This window comes from Pseudorasbora parva, chromosome 4 (genome assembly GCF_024679245.1).
Source record: "Pseudorasbora parva isolate DD20220531a chromosome 4, ASM2467924v1, whole genome shotgun sequence".
NCBI lineage: Eukaryota > Metazoa > Chordata > Actinopteri > Cypriniformes > Gobionidae > Pseudorasbora > Pseudorasbora parva.
Genome location: NC_090175.1, coordinates 51,535,258 through 51,554,975, shown reverse-complemented (window position 1 = coordinate 51,554,975; position 19,718 = coordinate 51,535,258). Strand labels below are relative to the sequence as shown.

At 35.5% G+C, this 19,718-nt stretch overlaps 1 protein-coding gene across 1 annotated transcript in view; it reads left to right on the top strand.

Moving 5' to 3' along the window:
• Nucleotides 1–678: 678 nt before the first annotated feature.
• Nucleotides 679–19,718, top strand: part of hecw2b (HECT, C2 and WW domain containing E3 ubiquitin protein ligase 2b) — a 67,653-nt gene continuing 48,613 nt past the window's right edge. The window contains exon 1 of the mRNA XM_067442188.1: nt 679–1,176. The gene's annotated coding sequence lies outside the window, so the exon portion shown is untranslated. The remainder of the gene's footprint in view (nt 1,177–19,718) is intronic.

The window sequence follows — 19,718 nt, the reverse complement described above, 5'->3', positions numbered from 1 at the left end:
CAAAGTACAAACTGAAAAATTGAAGTTTTTTTTTTTATGGTAAATGGACTGCATTTATTATTTCATTCTTATTTTTATTTCACCCTCTCTGTGAAATGGATTTCAATTCACCTTATTGAATCGGTTCGCTTGGGTGATTCATTTCCATTAACTGTGTTCAAGCAAACTATTAAATTGGCTCTTTGTTCTCATTTAAACGCGTGGTTTCAACAAGACTTTTCCACAAGTGTTTACACAGGACGTGTTCAAAAGTAAAAGCTTCTTAATAAAATGCTGTGTGTTTTTGTTTTTGATTTCTTATAACATTACAACATACATTTACTGCATAGAAGCCTAAAACACTGTTGTATTTTTAAGTACATTTTAACTCACCCTGGAAAAGAGTATGTTTATTATGCATGCCATGGATGCACTATTTTGAGCTTCAAACTCAACAGTCCGTTATTGAAGCGTTATGGGTTTATTATTAATATTCTAAGATTGTGTTCATCAGAAATAAGAAAGTCATATACACCTAGGATTGTGTGAGTGTGAATTAATCATGGGGTAATTTTCATTTTAAAGTGAACAAATTTGTAGCCTACCCTCTTTTATAGAACAGATCATACATACGCCTTTCGAACCGTTTAGAATGAATCAAAGAACCGATTCAATTCAACAGCATGTTGACTCGTTCGCGAATCGAACATCTCATCAGCGTGACTGAACGCCTACCTCTCGTGAGCTCAAAACAAAAGCAGACGCAAAGCCTGTGGAATTAATCCAACACAAATGCAAAGCAACATTCATCGCAACCTATCTCTCGCGCGTTCAGATGAAGCTGTACGTCCGGCCACGCGCATGTTTTTGTTCGGGTGCGAGTGTTTTGAGTGGGTTTAAGGTGGCATAGCGCGGACTCGGGGCTCTTTGTAAATGAATAAGAGATGAACGCGGCAGGATTCAGACTGGCACACCGCGCGCACGGACGCAGACCGACACTGCGCAGTAAATCTCAGCCGGGCTGGGTTCGGGCTGGTTCGGTTGTGTTGTGGTTCCGTTGAGACGGATGTTTTAGGTAGGAGAGGAGGAGGAAGCGCGCTTGACCCGAACAGAGGCCCTCAGCTGCGCACATCAGCTGTTCCAAGCATCCCAGTGTGTTTATTTGAGCTTTCCCAAACCCATCACCTTTATTTAACGGTAAGTGACATGTTTACCTGCATGTGGATTCACTGCCAAGATTTTAAATCAACCTAATTGATATTGTTGTCAATTTATAAAAAATGTATTGTCAAATGTATTATGACCAGCATCGTTGGTTGTTGATTCTTATGGAAACCAAACAACATGATTGTATATTAAATTTACATTTACTTAAACATTGTATAAACTATGTACTGCTTTAAAGCTCTATACTATATTTAAGATAATCGGTCCCAGATGCCACTGGTTTCTACATCCTTAAACCATAAAACACAGCTGTGGCATTTGAGAGACAATTTTTCTGATAGTAAATCCTAGCCACATTTAAAGTTGCTCTTATTGTCTAAATGTAGTGTGGCTGTAAATCTAAAAGTTTTCCTGGTGCATCAAAATATATGCATTTGCCATGCTGCCAAGATTGATTCATATGGGGGAAAAAACACATACATTTTATACATTAGATTTACATTTTATATGGTAAGTGCAGCTGCAATTGAATTGTAATGTGCCTAGAATTGAATATCAGAGAATTTGCCCCTTAAATGTTTGTTTATATGTTTACCAACTATAAGTGATGATATATATAATGTTAAGTTGAAACCTGTTTTTTTAACCCATACATATGTCAAGTAAATCATTGCCTTGCAGCATCATCAGATTTATTTATGCAGTTTTATTTGGTTTTATTGATGGACAACATTGATTGCCAGTGTGGCATGGCCATTGTAGTGGTTAAAAGCATATGCAAATGTAATAATCATCATATTTCCTATTGATGCAGCATTCGTTTGTATGCATTGCATCTGTGTTTTGTACAATATTAGCAAATAAATGTTTTAGTTCTTGTATTCTAAAACAACATTTGCTATATAGGTTTCTTGAGTTGAGTCTGTATGAATCTTTGGAGATGAAAACACTATAGTTTTTGATTGTTCCTTACAGGTTTTCAGATCAGTGTCTGCGTTGAGATTGTTCTTTCATGACTCACCCATTTTTGGTTAACAGATCTGAGTGTGATTGTTTTTGTTTTACATTGTGAGTTTTTGTTGTCGAATCAGAAGCTTTTTTAGTTGTATTATATTTGAAACGTCCAAAAAAAGTCATTCTGACACGCCTGGCAGAAAGTTTCCAAGACTAGTTTTCCTCACAAGTAATGAGGTCACATCAAGCTTTGCTTTGAAGAGTAGCTCCAAAATCCCACTTCAGGACTATTTAGACCATCTATGTGATCTGTGGATTAAATGACACAGTTAAAGCTGGTGGCTCAGTCATTAATGCCTCGTCTCAGACTCAATTTCAGGATGGCCTGGTTCTCGTTCAATCCAATATTTGCCTGTCTAAAAGACTCAGTTGTTTACATATCCATGTAGATTAATTTCTGAGAGTCGCCTAAGCGTCCTTAGTGTTTTGAACTCTTAAAATTGCTAGACTCCTCAGGTTTTCCTGTTAAATTTAGCACCTAAAATGCAGAAATGTCTGCAGATGGGCCTTGCAACTTCTGATCGAATCATCTTGATTTAAGTATTGATTTACCTCTGTGGGTAATGATGTTATTGGACATCGGATCAGACAGTCTTGGATGAATAATAGCAGGAGCTGTAGGTGGAGACGGCTAGAGGATGGATGGTAAGAGTCGGGATATATGGTTTGAGAGGGCCATAGAGTGAGAGGGCAATATAAGCTTTCAATAAGATCTGAAGAAATCAGTTCAGCTTGTACTTTATTGGCATGACAAATAGTTAATTGGGTATATTTACTTTTTTATTGCATGAGCAGTTATTAGCTGCGCACAATAGTAAAATTTACTTTTGGTGGTCCAGAAGTTAATGATCAAATAAACTGATAATGTGTTTGTATTCTGGCTAGTTTGGCAAGAATGTGGTTATTCGCAATTTGTTTTACTTTGCATCCCTCCAAGAGATTGATATCCATCGATGGGGAAATTGTGTAATATTATTTTAAAAGTTACAAAAATATAGTATATATATATATATATATATATATATATATATATATATATATATATATATATATATATATATATATATATATATATATATATATATATATATATAATAAAAATAATTAGAAAAAAGTTACCTGGTTGCCTTAAAATTTTGAGTTCATTGAAATTAAAATTTTGAGTTAATACAATGAAAATTTTTTTGAGATTCGACAACCTTTATTAAAAAATTATTAAAAGATTTTGTAAGCATATTGGGTAATTGTGTGTGTTTTATTTCTGATGACGCAGTGAAACATGCCAAATAGTGCTATTTTCATGATTTATCAAATTTTTTATGTGGTTCAGAATCAGATACAACAATATTTTGAGTTTCTATTTATTAAACAAATGTCCTTCATTGTATCAACTAAATTTTTTAATTTCAATAAACTCAATTTTAAGGCAACCAGGTTACTTACTTTTTTAAGTTAAACCAACAAAAACCAACACTTTTTTTACAGTGTGTATATATATATATATATATATATATATATATATATATATATATATATATATATATATATATATATATATATATATATATATATATATAAAAACATGCATTAATAAAACATTTTCAATTAGAATCCATTTTCAAACAAGCCATAATGTGGCATGCAATGAAAGCATTACAACTTCCCATCATCATAATTCCAAATCATAATTTTGTCAAAGTCATGTAAGGTGGCATCCACTAAGCCTGCCTGAGTTTCATTAGCATGACCTGAACTGGCTTTATTAGCTTACAGAATCAGTCTGTGACATCACATCAGGTATGCTTTGTCACACATTTATAGTGGCTATTAGTTCTGATGTAAGATATTTTGTTCCGTATGTACTAACAGCTTGTGCCAGTGCAAACCCTCTTTTGGCGTTAAAAAAATACTGTCAGGGTTTCAAGACACAGTGATAAATTAGACGGTTAACAGTTATTTTTGCGGTTGACCTTATATACAAGAGTTTGTAGGAGTTTCCCTGAATATAGACAGGGCACATGACTTTACTTATGTGACTTGCTTGATGTTAAAAAGATTGCTTGATTATTATACGTAATAACTTGCGAAAAACAACTCCTTGCAGTCTCACACTGTTTGTGACACACACCGAAACGTACACACAAGCGGCCTCTCTGAAAGCACCCCTTCAGTTCTGTTTCATGTCTTGTTACACACACTCGAACTACCAAACAAACACATTTTTTCAACATACATTTTTGCTAAAACACTGCTGGTCACTTTCAGAAGGTGAAGCGATGCTTTCTTTTCCCAAAAAGAATGTGATACAAATGGTATCATTCTCAGTTTTTAAATATTTTTTAAATATAATTTAAAGGGGGGGTGAAATGCTGTTTCATGCATACTGATCTTTTTACACTGTTAAAGACTTGGAATCCCATACTAAACATAGACAAAGTTTCAAAAGTTAAGGTGGACGTTTGATGGGAGTATTTCTTTGTCAAAAATACTACTTCCGGTTAGTCATAAGTTTCGGCAAGTTTTTTGAGATCATGCGTCCCCTTTGACGTTAATGGGGGCGGAATTTCCTTGTATGGGCCGTACGGACAATTCTACCGGAAGCGCGTGAGAGAGAGAGAGGGAGAGAGCGAAAGCAACAGGCTACGCCCATCAAAGCGCTGGCTTGTAGGATGCTAAACAGGTGATGTACACATAACAATGTCACCAAAAAAGTGCGTTTTTGGTTGCCAGACCAAGACAGTGCTGCACAGATTCCCCAAAACCCCGCGTTAAGGCAACAGTGGATGTAATTTGCTTTTCCGGATCAGCAACTGAGTTGCGCGAATGTTTATATCTGTTCGCTGCATTTCGGTGCCGACTGTTTCATAAACAAGGCCCAGCTCGACGCCGGATTTTCCGATCGCCTAATGCTGAAGGATGGAGCAGTCCCAACGTTAGAACCGCGGGCGGTGAGTGAGACTGCTTCAAATGTCTGTGTCTTTGCCTATGCTCATCAAGTAGCCCAAACATGATCACGTATAGTTAATTGATCAATGGAGCATGCGATGTGTAGTGCGTGTACATTTGTTTAGCTGGCCATTATATTTGTAACTTTATGTTTGTGTATTGTAAAAGCACTCCAAACAACAATACACAAAGAGGGGGGAAATATGTTGAACTAAATAAGCGCGCTTCTTCATTCAAATGCGCTACTATTCCGTGTCTTTCTATGTAAACACTAACTTAACCTGCCGTGCAAAACCAGTCCGCTTACTGTCTACACAAACCACACGTAAACACACAAACACACGTGCACAACTGCACTTCCCACATGTACACCTTCAAAGACAAAAATACGACGATATAATTCAAGTATAAATATGTAAATAACACAAGTCGCTAAGCATATTATATAGTTAGTGTATAACTTGTACCACATAGAGACGTCCTGCTCTAGTCGTTTTTGCTGCTGCTCCTGTTCAACTGCAGCCTCTGGGTCTGATTCCGGATCATAGATGTATGGCTGTATCTGATTAAAAGCCATATTTTTATTTTGAATAAAGTTTTTTTCCCGCTGTTAGGGATGACGCACTCGACTCAACACAATAGCAGCGCGCTGCTGCACACGTCATTATTTAGCTCCGCTCACACGACACGCCCCCACCCACTCGGCTTTTTTCGGAAAGACTCGGAACAGCGCATCTTTCTTATATAATTATAAAAAAAATAAAGACTTTTCGGAGATATGCAGGATGCAATGCTACTCTATAGGTACTCAAGATTGACATGACACTGACTGAAACTGAGTGTTTCACCCCCCCTTTAAAAAGATTTTACAAACTAATAGCAATATCGTATTGCATATTGAATATCAAATTTTTTAACAAGGTATTGCATATCGCATTTTTCTTCAATATCGCACAGCCCTGCTTGTTGTTGAGAATCCAACCCTTCAACCTTCGGGTTACCAGTCTGACTCTCTCACCACTAGTCCACGACTGCCTAAATATGTTTATTTTTTCATTCATTGTCAGAGTCTTATAGCCCCTTCCCTCTGCTACATAATAAAATCTGCAACAGTTGAGTGCATACACACTTTTGTGTCATACACACCATACTTTTTTTAAATGTCCAATATTTAAAGAGGCAACACAGAGGTAAAATTCATAATCTATGTAAAATGCATTTACTTTTTTCATGTTACATTAAAGTTTTGCAGTGTTAACAGCAGTTTGTTACTTTATAATTATAATAGCGGTATTTGGCCTGAATGTGAACCACTCTACTGGTGTCTGTTGCTGGTCGGACGTCTGGTTTGTTTTACTGTAAAAGTGTGTGTAAGTTAGACATTTCTTGCGTCAAATGAAATGTGATTAGTTTCTAATTTTGTGCATTGGTATGTTTACAGTGATCACGTTTGCAGTTCAATCAAATGAAGAATGTATGTCATTGTTCCTGCGTCATTGTGGTAAACATGTAAGCTTAAGGTTTTATTTTTGACTGTTTTTGTGTACAGAGCAATCGCAGGAAGAAGTCAAGGCTATTTCCTGGTTTTTCCTTAAGTGGAATGCATGTGCACACACACTTACATCACTCTGTAACCAAAATAGAACATGTGTCATGGCTTATTGTTCATCCAAACAGTGCGGTCACACTGATGTGGCATTTGTCTGCCTTATTTTTCAATACAGGATGAAATGTTTGTCATAAACCCAAATGACATTTATTGAATATTAGTCAAAAGTCTAAACTAGAGTTTGGCAACGCAAATCAATTCCAATTCTGGAATCGGATAGGTCTACTTAAGGTCAGGAATCAGATACTTGTTATAAAATTGCATTTTCTATACCGCTTATCGATTCCGGTGTGCACATTTTAATGTGGTTTTAAACCATTCAAGTGCAAGAAGATGTGAAATGTTCTGCTTTCTGTGTTGGGTATCCAGAGCCTGCGCACAAAAGCCACCCAGCGTATAGTGCACGAATATTGAATTGAATTCTGTTTCGTGTCTTCTTGACAAAAATATATTTGTAAACACAGCTGGTTTTGTCTTAAGTGAACGCAGTCTCATGTGTAACATTAATGGATCAATTAAAGAGAAATCACACTTTTGATGGAAATAAATATGATTTCATAAAAAAGGTGCTCAAAATGCACAGAATAAGCATGTCTAGTGTTTATTTTTTATTTTTTACAAGAACTGGAGTATGTCAGAAAAGAAAGAATCAAAGTATTTATAAAAGATTTACCCATTTAAACTTGCTTTTAATTATTTAGTTTGAGTGAAACTAGAGTATTATATATATATATATATATATATATATATATATATATATATATATATATATATATATATATATATATATATATATATATATATATAAAAAATAACCTAACTAACTAAAGTAAGCTAGCCAGAAAATATGATACCCAACCTTAGTCGCAATGCCTTTGGGATTATTCTACAACAGGATGATAAAACAGCCTTCAAAAATCAGAAATAGAAAGTCAGCCTTGAGAAATGTTGCTCAAAAGTTGCTTACTTTTTTGTAACTCAGGATACTTTCAAGGATGTTTAAGTATAAACTTTTAGTCTTCTTTGGGACGGGAGACACAAATGAGACAGTTGTAATACTAGTATAAGTATGGAGCTATAAAATGAATGTCGATAACATAACATTAGATAATTGTCTTTAAAGAATATGATAAAACATGTTAGTTAATGCTGATGAATCTTTAACTTTAGATTGGAGACTTTAGCTGTGCAAATATGAGCACAATTTGAGACATTTTGCGACTGTTTTTGAAACTGATGGATAAATGTGTTAAATATTATTAGCATCTTTTTCTTCTGAGAAGCAAAAGACCTCAGAAAAAGTATCTTGACTTGTTCTCAAACTTTCTCTCCATGCTTTCTTGAAAGACTAATGAGATATTAAAGAGATCTTCCCTTTTCTCATTTTTTTTTCCTTTGCTAATTCACAGTTATTGTCAGACCGTGTTGGAGCAGCAGCATATACATCTTTAAAAATTCGTACAAATGAGAAATCAATTCTGTCATGCTAAACAGGCAGCAACGTGACTCCTAGCATTAATATGTGTTAATATACGTATGTTAATGCGCTGTAGTGCTAGGATGTACATTAAGATGCTACATTAGCCTATTGTTTGGCTGTGAACACCAGCTGGCATACACAAACCCGCCTGAGATATGGGTCAGTGTTTTGGCATCTGAGTGGCTGGGATGTGCTGGCTCATCTATAAATAGCGTCACCCTTAACGCTGTATAAATAAACAGTGAAGCGATACGAGGTGTTGCAGCGCGGGGGCTAGTCTAGTTTGAGGGAGTGTTTGCTCCTAAAACTCAAGTTTATCTACTCTTGACTTGAGAAATGTAAATACAGGGAGAAAATGATCCATGGCATCAGTAGCTGTTTTGCTGAATATATTAATGCTGAATTCGGTTGAATAACGATACAGTGAGTGCTCTCATTGCTGTTTACACCTGTCATGTTTAACAGATGAAAACTTTTACGTTTTATTGCTCTATAGTTATTTAGGGTAATTTTGGACACCATTTTTAAAGATGTTCTTTTCCACTGTATAGGTGCATCATAACCCTTGTAAAAAAAGAAGTGCACTTTAGCATACCTTTATGTTTTATACTTATAGAAAAAATATGCGTATGTGCGAGCTGACTCCTAATTGGATGTTAGTTGCAATTCATTGAAAATGTGATCTAGTTTAAATGCATATTAAATACCTCAGAGTTCTTTAAAAAAATCCTTAAGTAGGACTTGATGACATTTTATTTCATAATTACTTCTGTTGCCTTTGAAATCTGGTATTGAATCTACTGACAATTATTTATGTTAAACAAAAATATACTTTAATGGAATTTATTTCTATTAAATCTTTTATATATATATATATATATATATATATATATATATATATATATATATATATATATATATATATATATATATATATATATATATATATATATATATATATATATATTATACACATTTGTAATGATACATTAGAAATGTAGTACATTTAAAGTATATTAACTTGAATGTAATTAATGTAATTAAATAACTCTACAGTTAAATAAAACTATAAGTCCTGTGCTTTAGTATTTTAGTCAGCACACTACAATAAGTATACTTATATAAGTATAAATGTGTACTTCTTTAAAGCGTGACAAAAGAACATTTAAACATGATTTAAAAACTATTAATTTGACCTTATTACAAAGTGCATAAATCTGTATTTAAACTGGGTCATCAATGTAGTAGAAATGTGAAAATATTTTTGAATTTGGTGCTCTCTAGACTGATAAAAGACAGAAAATGTATGAAAGACTACAATTCCCAGAATGCTTTGCTGCCCTGTGAGGCCATTCCCAAAGCCACCAACTTGATTACTGTGACTGAATTGGAGAACAGACACTACAATTAAAAACTGAATGTGTGTGTTAAATATAATGAGTGAGTCACCGTGCGAGTATCACAGCACTGAGCACTAACTGCAGGAGTGAGATAAATGAGCTGATGAGCTCTCGTGATGAGAGCTGAGGTAATCAAGACTACACTCACGGCATACATTCACAACGCGAGTTCAGTCTGGCGCGTTTCAGTTCATGCCTTTGCAAGCTTAACTTTCATAGAAATTAATTTGAGAAGTTATTAAAAGACTTACATTGCTCACCATAGCTCCGTTTAAATGAGTGCCTGTAGCTGCGAGCTGAGCTGTGAGTGTGATCTCCATCCCCCATGTGCGGGTTCAAAACATGCGGAAATGGCTCCCTCTGCTGGCTTTAGTCTTTAGCCTTTGGCCAAACATTCCTCCTATGATGCAAATATTGTCAATTTGCGTCATAGGAGGAATGATTCAAGAAATAAAATGCATAAATCTCTTGTCTCAGGGAGATATGAGGGGGAAATTGTGATACTGGAGTATCACTGGAGTATCACAATCATTTGAATATACTCCAGGGTTTCTACTGATACAAAGCCATATGCTAATCGCTGAAGTAACCCTTTAAGTAGCCTTTTATTTAAATAATATACTATCTGGAATTAGTTTTAAAAACATTTTAAAATAGTCTGTACAGTTTAGCATACTTAATTGAACACATGAATCTTTACAAAAAAAAAAAATTGCAAGGGGAAATTACCTTTCCCCTGGAGGACAATGTATTTTATTTTAAATTGTATTATGATTTTTATATTGTAATAATGATGACTGAAGTAACCATGGTATTTTGGTGGACAAACAAAACATTTTGTTGTTGTGGCCATTTGTTCATGATGAGCCCAGACAATTCTTCTCAAATGAGTCACAACATCGCTTTAAATGGTCATTTCCTTATCCTGCCAAGAGATATTCTTATTGAAGGAAAGGAAAACAGATATGCATACAGGGAACACTGCATAATGATGATAATTTAGATACCATGTTGTAAAGGAAATTTTTTTCCATAACTCCTCTAGCTCCCGGTATGGGAACTTCCAGTTGTCTGTGGGGCATTCATGGTCTAATGGTCAGACTGGTAACCAAAGGTTGCGGGTTTGATTCTGAATACCAGTCGAAAATGACTGAGGTGCCCTTAAGCAAGGCATCCAACCCCCAACAGCTTCCCAGGCACCAGAGTATAATGGCTGCCTACTGTTCCAGGTGTGTGTGTGTGTGTGTGTGTGTGTGTGTGTGTGTGTGTTCACTACTGTGTTCACTAACTTAAATACAGGGTTAAATGCAGAGGGCAAATTCATGGTATGGGTTACCATGCTTGGCCTTCACATGTCACGTTTCACTTTCAAAATGAAAGGTTCTAGGTCAGATATTCCCATTTATCCAAATATTCTTGTTAGTGTTGCGCATGTGTGCTGCCATCAGGCTGGCGTTTAGCCTGAGTGCTCTGAGGTTCAAAGGTGAAGTCTCTCAGTAAAGGCATTAGACAGGATTTAGCCCTGGGGCCTCAGACTGGGAGCTGAGTCAGTCATCCGCTGCCTGAACGGCTTCGGGAGGAAGTGCCTTGAGGAGGGGACAGGATGTAAGATCATTAGCTAATGCATTTTAGGTGAGCTGACCGTTCTTGGCAGAGTAACAGCCAGATGCATCAGCACAGACAGACCTGCTGAAGGCTGTGGGCAGAGCAGATCTTGCCCTCTCTCATTACTTTAGGCATGATGGTGTGGTTCAGTGGCCAGCAGTGGAAGTTATGTGGGTCAGAAATTTTTTATTTACAAGTTGAACGTGCATGAATGCATAACACAATTCTGGCCGATAACGATAATTCTTTTTTATTTGAAAGCCGATAATCATTATAATTTTATGTAGTCTATATGACAGACTTGCACTGCATGTTACACTTGACTGTATTTTCCTTTTGTGAATTGATTATTTACAATCATATTTCAAGCAATTCAAAACCATCATGGCGATCTTGTTGAGCTTTCATCGTGTTTATTGTTAGCTACTTCATAGCATTTGTGGAAGCAAACTTTGTTGACCCATTGTGCTGAGATCTGTTATTGACACGTTAACACAAGTATCAGGGTACAATTTATTGTTGGTATGGATTATCACGGCTTATAGATTTGACAGTAGCATATATTAAGCCATATTGTGATATTGTTTTATTGGTCCATAGGAATTAGGGCTGTGTGATATTGAAGAAAATGTGATATGCAATATCTTGTTAAATAATGTGATATTCGATATGCGATACGATATTGCTATTAATGTGCAAAATCTCTCTCTCTCTCTCTCTCTCTCTCTCTCTCTCTCTCTCTCTCTCTCTCTCTCTCTCTCTCTCTCTCTCTCTCATATCTCATATCTCATATATATATATATATATATATATATATATATATATATATATATATATATATATATATATATATATATATATATAATATGAAAGTATCGCTACAACTTCTGAAATTGACCAAAGTGTTTTAGCAAACATTTGTCACAAATCATTCACTTTTCGTTGTGTGTGTGAGACAGTGCGAGACTGCAAGTTATAGTTTTTCACAAATTATTGCATTTAATAACTTTTTAACGTCAAGCAAGTCCCATAAGTAACAGTCGTGTGCCCAGTCTATTCTCTGCTATACGTCGACCTAACACGGACACTTTTCACAATGCTAAAGTAGCCTATTAAAATCATTCAGATATTGCATGCTGTTGCGATATGCATATTGCGATATTTCAATATATTGCACAGCCCTAATAGAAATCGACTTTGTTCCATTGTCAATAGTCTCTGTTGGACTTTGCCAACTCTACACTGTAAAAAATTAATGTTGGTTTTTGTTGGTTTAACGTAAAAAAAGTAAGTAACCTGGTTGCCTTCAAATTTTGAGTTTATTGAAATTAAACATTTGAGTTGATACAATGAAGGACATTTGTTTAATAATTAGAAACTCAAAATATTATTGTATCTAAACCACAAAAAAATTGATAAATCATGAAAATACCACTATTTGGCATGTTTCACTGCATCATCAGAAATAAAACACACACAATTACACAGTATTACAAAATCTTTTAATAATATTTTAAAGGTCCCATGGCATGGATTGTTTTATTCTTTTATTATGTTACCTGGGGTGTACTTATATTGTTAGTATGGTTTTTACATCCCAAAATGTCATAATTTAGAAATAAAAGGCATTTTTTCTATACTGATATTAGCCCTCTGGCTTGAATGCTCTGTTTTTCAAGGGAAGTGTCTGCTGTGAGTCTTCAGTGAAAACACCCACTGTTGTGATTGGCTGACATCTTTGCATTTGAAATGAGATTACGTGCGGAGGGGGCGTGGTTTAGTCAGGAGCTGGAGCAGCTGTAGCTGCCAGTGGAGAGAGAGACCGAGAGAGACAGAGCTGGGGAAAGACTGCTGAGTAAGTGTTATTGTACCGAGATTTTGAGAGCGCGAGTTTATTTTGTTTGTATCTGAGAGCTCTGAATAAACACGAGTGAACTTTGCAACGTTATTTCTCTCACAAAATGCTTTCACCACAGCTAACAACAAACACAACATCGACATGAATACTGTAAGAGTACTTCGCTTGAGCATAAAGAGCAGCGTCATTCAAATGGCAGTTTGGATAAGTGTGTACTGCAGATATGTGTGATAGACCGATCCAAACATTATAAAGAGTGTTCTTTGATTGTTCTCTGTAGTTTAATCATTTAAATAACAGATTTGTTTCAAGCTACTAACAGAAATGATGTGAAGATGATGGTTTTAGTCACTGGCTTGATTCACTGATGCATCAAGACGGCCAGTGGTGGGACTTACAGTTTCAAACGATTTAGAAAGAAAGTCTGTGTGAACTTGAATGATTAGCTACACATCAGAATTCACTGATCCCAGATCAGGCATAAATGAACACTGTTACTCACTGTTTGTGACGGTGCAGTCAAATCCATATGGTAAAGCCTGTGCTGCTGACATCCACTGATAAACTGAAGCCATTCTCTACTATAATTCTCTGGGCGGGCAGAGAAGAGGAAGGGGTGGTAACCTTTCCGGGTATGACGCCATAACAGGAGAATTCAAGATCAGCTTGTCTGAGCTCTCATTTTCTCAAAGGCAGAGAAAGACAGCCAGACCTCAGTTTACACAGATCCAAATTTCTAGCCACTCGGGGACAACATTCAGGCTAGAGGAACTCATATGAATGTTGAAAAACCTCATAAAATAAAAATGTCATGCCATGGGACCTTTAATAAAGGTTGACGAATCGCAAAAAATGTTCCTTGTATTAACTCAAAAATGTAATTTCAATGAACTCAAAATTTTAAGGCAACCAGGTAACTTTTTTTCTAAATAATTTTTTACAGTGTAGTTGACACTCTTGTTATTTGAAAAAAAAAAACACTCTAAAAAAAATATTTTTTTGAAAGCATTGACTGAAACTGAATTTATAGAGAAAATAATCTGTTCTATTCATCATTTCAACAATTCCATTATGGCTTGATAGTTGATATCTTTGACTAATCTGTCTACTCTCAGTGATTGAAGGTTGATTTTGAGTCCAATCTGGATTAGTTCAGCTGGCATTCAGCAACTGACAAATGCAAATGACAATTCACATGAAGGGATCCATCTGTATATAGTCATACTAGTTAGCAGAATATTGTCAATGCTTGATCCAGAGACTCCTCTGAAGCAACTAACCAGAATGTTCTTAGTGTAATTTTAGTATTATATAGTATGTATTACAGTAAGTGTCATTTATATACTATTATTGTATTTATTAATATTTCAAATTATTTTTTATTATTTCATATTTTTATATGTTCAGTTTTAATTCCAAAATTGTATTTTTATTTTAATATTTAAGTAATTGCTTTAGTAATCTTTTTAATTTTATTTCTGTAGCTTAAATGCGTTACAGTCCTAAAATGACAAATTAAACAAATGTATTAAAGTCTTTTACTCAATCGTTTAAAGTTTCGTTTTTTGTCTATTATATATGCTGTGTATTTAATATTTCTTCCAAATACTAAAAAATATTTTTTAATAGTTTCGCTTTATTAACAATAACAACACGTCCTGTAGTTTTGTCACATCAGGTTTTGCAAGACTTTTTTTCATGTTTTCTTCAGAAAAATCTTCCAAATCTAGCTTTAATCTAGTTTAGTTTTATAGATGTTACAAATCACAATTTTGATAAAAATGGTATATTTAGATATTACATATATATTTAGAAAATATAATTAAATTGTACAATATGAAGCATAGGTTAAAAGAGGATATACGGTTTATTAATTCGTGAAAGATAAAGTGCATAGCAATAATCCAAAAAGATAAAAGAGGCATATGCTGTGTAGTTTGGGGAAAACATGTTTGGAAGAAATTACAGCGTAATGAAAAATATCAGGAGGACAGGTGGAGGAGGCAGAGATAAAATGTGAGATGGCTGTGAGCTTGTGACGGGAGACAGAGGGAGGGACAATCAGGCCACAGAAATGAGATGAGACTAGCGTGGTAATACAGGGATTAATAAAAGCGTTCTGTCACCGCTAAATCCACCCATTCACCCTTTAATCCTCGGCCAGCGATCAGCCGCACACCTACTGTATGTGTGCCTGTTAGCATGCTAGTAGCGTGTAGCATGTGGAAGCAGACATGCTGTCTATCTATCCATTGTTCTGTAGTTCTCTCTTTCTATCTGTTTATCTGTCGTTTTATCTTTAGTTCTATCTATCGTTCTACCTGTCTGTCTGTCCATCTGTTCGATAACAGACCAACCGTCTATCTATCTATCTATCTATCTATCTATCTATCTATCTATCTATCTATCTATCTATCTATCTATCTATCTATCTATCTATCTATCTATCTATCTATCTATCTATCTATCTATCTATCTATCTATCTATCTATCTATCTATCTATCTATCTATCTATCTATCTCGTTCTAAATATCGTTCTATTATCATGTCATTGTCCGATCTATCTGTCGTTCTGTTTTTCTATCATTCTGCCTGTCCATTTTCTATCGTTCTATAGTTTGTTCTGTCTATCGTTCTGTAGTTTTTTCTATCTATCTTTCTGTCTGTCTGTCCGTTAACACAGACCAACCGACACGTTCTGCTTGTACAACATCAACAGATTAAAAATATTTCTTTTTTGGGGTTCCTCTGCCAAAATTCGCATTCCCAGGGCTAAATATCACATTATTAGGGACTTGTCAGCGCTGGCGACCTCTGTTGCTACTTTTTGGTGTTTGCATGATGGCCACTTCATGAACTTGTCTTTGTTGCTAATCTACAGAAAAAGTAGCTAATCTGAAATATGACTAAAGCTTTTACGTTACAAGATAGATAGAACATTTGTAAATAATGTATTTTGTTAAAAAACTAAAAACAAAGTATTTCTAAAAAAGGGTAGAAAGCTAAACTTCATTAAGAAGTATTTAAATTTTTACATTTTAGCGTATAGTTTTAAGTTACATACTTTGTCATTGGTGGACTGCACATTTGCTGCTCAACTTGTAGTTTGCTTTTAAATAGATACAAGTCCTCCTCTGTGCAGTCATGCCATTTGGGGGACATCAGGAAAGTGCCTGACCTAGTTTTTCTTAAAACTTAACCCTTCTGATTGCATCCCAGGCATTTTTCGCGTAGAGCGCCCTGTGTGAAGGTATCCTGCCGACCATCACATCAGAGGAGAATAATAAATGAGATATCTAACACTTCCTGTCAGCTTCTCTGGTAGTGTGAATCTCCTCTTTATCCTATTTCGTTTTTTCCTGCTGCCAACACCTATCGTGATGCTCTCAGAGCAATATGAGACTAATTGGTGTGTTTAAGAGGAAAGGAAAGGCACAGTGAGAGGGTCGATGGAATTATTGGAGTTTACTTTATGCATTTCTTCATTTAACCTCAGTTTGTACTTGTCAGTGTTTGTATTTGTAAAGAGATTTTGTGTTTTAAAGTCTGAATGGAATGGAAGTTATGATATGGTAGTATTTTCTTCCCTATTGTGACATAGGGGGACTTCAGGTTGAATGGGACACTTTTCCCCAGTCATCTCAATGGCAAAAAGTGTCCCAGTCAACCTGAATTCACCCTATATCTGAGTGAAACGGCTTCTCAAACATGAAAAAATGTAGGACAGGACTTGATTTTGTCCATGGGAAATTGATTGGATGGTTGTGGTTGCTATTGGTTGATCTCATGTGAGTGGCAGGCTGTCCCACCCACACGTCAGTAAACACGTCATCAAAGAAGAGAAGACATAAGGACTTTAAGAAGTTTTATGGCATTAAACACTAAAAATGGATCGACTATTTCCAATATTCCATATGAAACTAAACAGAAGATTCATCAAACAGTTTTTAGCATCCTATTTTGAAGCTTGCATGTTTAAGATCACATGCCAATGTAAAAAATATCACTTTTAATAACCCCTGCATTCTGTACCAGCTGTTTCAAAAGCAAGAAGGCGCTTAAAGGGTCTGAAATTTAAGTCTCTCAGTCGGGACAAACTGAACCTGGCCTAATTATTTATATCTTCAATAAAACTAGGGATGCACCGATATGAAAATTCTTTGTATTTATTGGCCGATAAATCTAAATCCAAATTTTTATATAATTTAAGAGTCTGATTACAAAAGCAAATGTCTCAAAATTAATACCAATTACCCAACCACACAATTATAATGTTCTCACTGTTATATGTAATAAAAGCCGATCAATCAGGTAGTGAACATATCCCTATATGCCTTTAGGTTTGGTATCGTTAGGTTCGGTGTTGAAATGGCAATCTGAACGCTAAGCGGACCAGGACTAAGGGTGTGTTCAAACTTGGCATGTTTTGTTGGATTAAAACGAACCCTGGTGCAACTGCTCTGTTAGTACGGTTCATTTGAATAAGTATGAACGCTGCCATCTGAACCCTTTTCTCGTCATAGTGGTGATATTGCCAATCACAATTCGGTACAGGCATCAGAACCATGTCTCTTTGCTGCAGATCTTCGTTTGTGTGTGTGACGGGGGATTCCTGTCGCTGTTTTGAATTCTTTTACACATTTAATAAGCTCTTATACACCATAATATAATATACCATATATATTATATTATATATATACTGGTAGCCCAGAACACATCATTGTTTTGGATGTTCGATAAGTTCTGTTGTGAAATATATACGTAGACAACCAGGTTGTGAACATATCTCTATGCCTTTCGGTTCGGTGTTAAAATTCCAATGTGAGTACTAAGCGGACCAGTTTTTGTTTTTGTCTGTACCAAACAAACCAAGCGAACCGAATTACAAGTGTCAACACACACTATTTGGGCAGTTATTAGTTAGATTTTGTGAAAATATAGACCAGTCATGCTCAAAAATCTCTGCAAAACTAGAGAATTGCTGAATGTTCTCCTAAAATGCTGTTATTATTTTAGCTCTCCAGAACCATGGAGGCAAAACATTAGGTCCAAACTGATCATTTTCTCAGGTGTAAGAATACGCTTGAGCTGCATGTTACGTGCTTTCCACTGTCTGCTGTTGTAAAATGGAGCAGTCGCTCCTCTGAGGATTTGCTCTGACAGCGGCATACAGATGAGCTGTTGAAGTAATGATGAAAAGTTTCATTGGAAGCTTTGTGCAACTCTAGTGAGGGCTAATTTTAGCAGTATAAGAAAAGGTGAGGACAGAAAAAAACTGAAATATCTGATTGTGTCATGAGATCAACCAGTTAGCATAACGTGTGAAAAACCATGGTGAATGTAATAATTAAACCGAGAGAGTGGAAATGCATTTTACAGCTAAATTGGCTTTTTTTTTGTGTGTAGGAACTGTAGAATATATTCAAGAAATTAATCATTGTGGATCATTATTGACTAATCAAGAGGTGTGCAAAACTTAAAATAATAGATGAAATAGAAATGGAGTATTTTTCCATTTAAGGTTTGCAAACCTAGTTTGAAATTAATGTGAGTACATCCAGCCTGGCTTGCATGTTTTGTTTGACAGCATAAATGATCCTGCACACTTCAGAGTAAGACTACAAACACACATGCTTCACGGAAAGGTAAACATACTTCACCTGTCACCCCTCAACCTCCCTTCTTCCTGTTTTTATTGATTGTAACATTTCCCAGGAAAGTTCCTCGCTGTCACATTTTTAAACAATGCAGCAGAGATGAGTGGGAGAGAGAGAGAGTGAACAGCATGGCAGTTACATAAGTCCCAGACCGCCCAGTGGGAGCTTCTCAGCCTCACTTTTTTCCCTTTTTTTATCACTCACACTTATTCAGCCACATTTACAGCTTGTTCACATGGTTAGCTAAACTGGTATCTGAAATATCAGTACACTTCCATTCAAAAGTTTGTGGTCTGTACAATTTGAAGTCTTATGCTCATCGAAGCTGCATTTATTTGATCAGAAAAACAGAAAAAATACTAATATTGTGAAATGATTACAATTTAGCATAACTGTTTTCTGTTTAAATATGTATTCAACTGTAATTTAATACTGTGATGCAAAGCTGAATTTCAAGTATCATTACTCCAGTCATTCGAATATGCTGATTTAAGGCGTGCTCTTTTAGGGCGTTAAATAATGGAGAAAATACCAGTAAATTGAGCACGAGGACCTTAGTACGAGCACCTTAGTAATTCACCTTGTATGATTAATTTAAATACTCTCCTCCCATAAATGTTGCATCTGAAAGGGAAACTCCTATAAATGTAAATCCTGCAAAAGGTTACCTGTTTTTTCCCCAGCATGTCTTTAGTACCAATACATTATGCATACATGTGACTTACCCTCAACCAAATCAACCTAATCTTGCCCTTAGCCTATAGTAAGTGCATGTAGTTAATTAATATGACTTAGTACTTAAACATATAGTTACACTGTAACAGTGACACCATAAAATAGTGTAACTCATTCTTTTATATATACGACAATTCACCATGACGTCACAACAGTAATAAACGCTCTTCCGGGTGGCAAAAGCCAAAGCGTTCCTGTGGCAACGCTAGTAAATTGCGTGGGATTCAGACATAGTTAACATGATTATTGAGGGACTTATTAATTAAT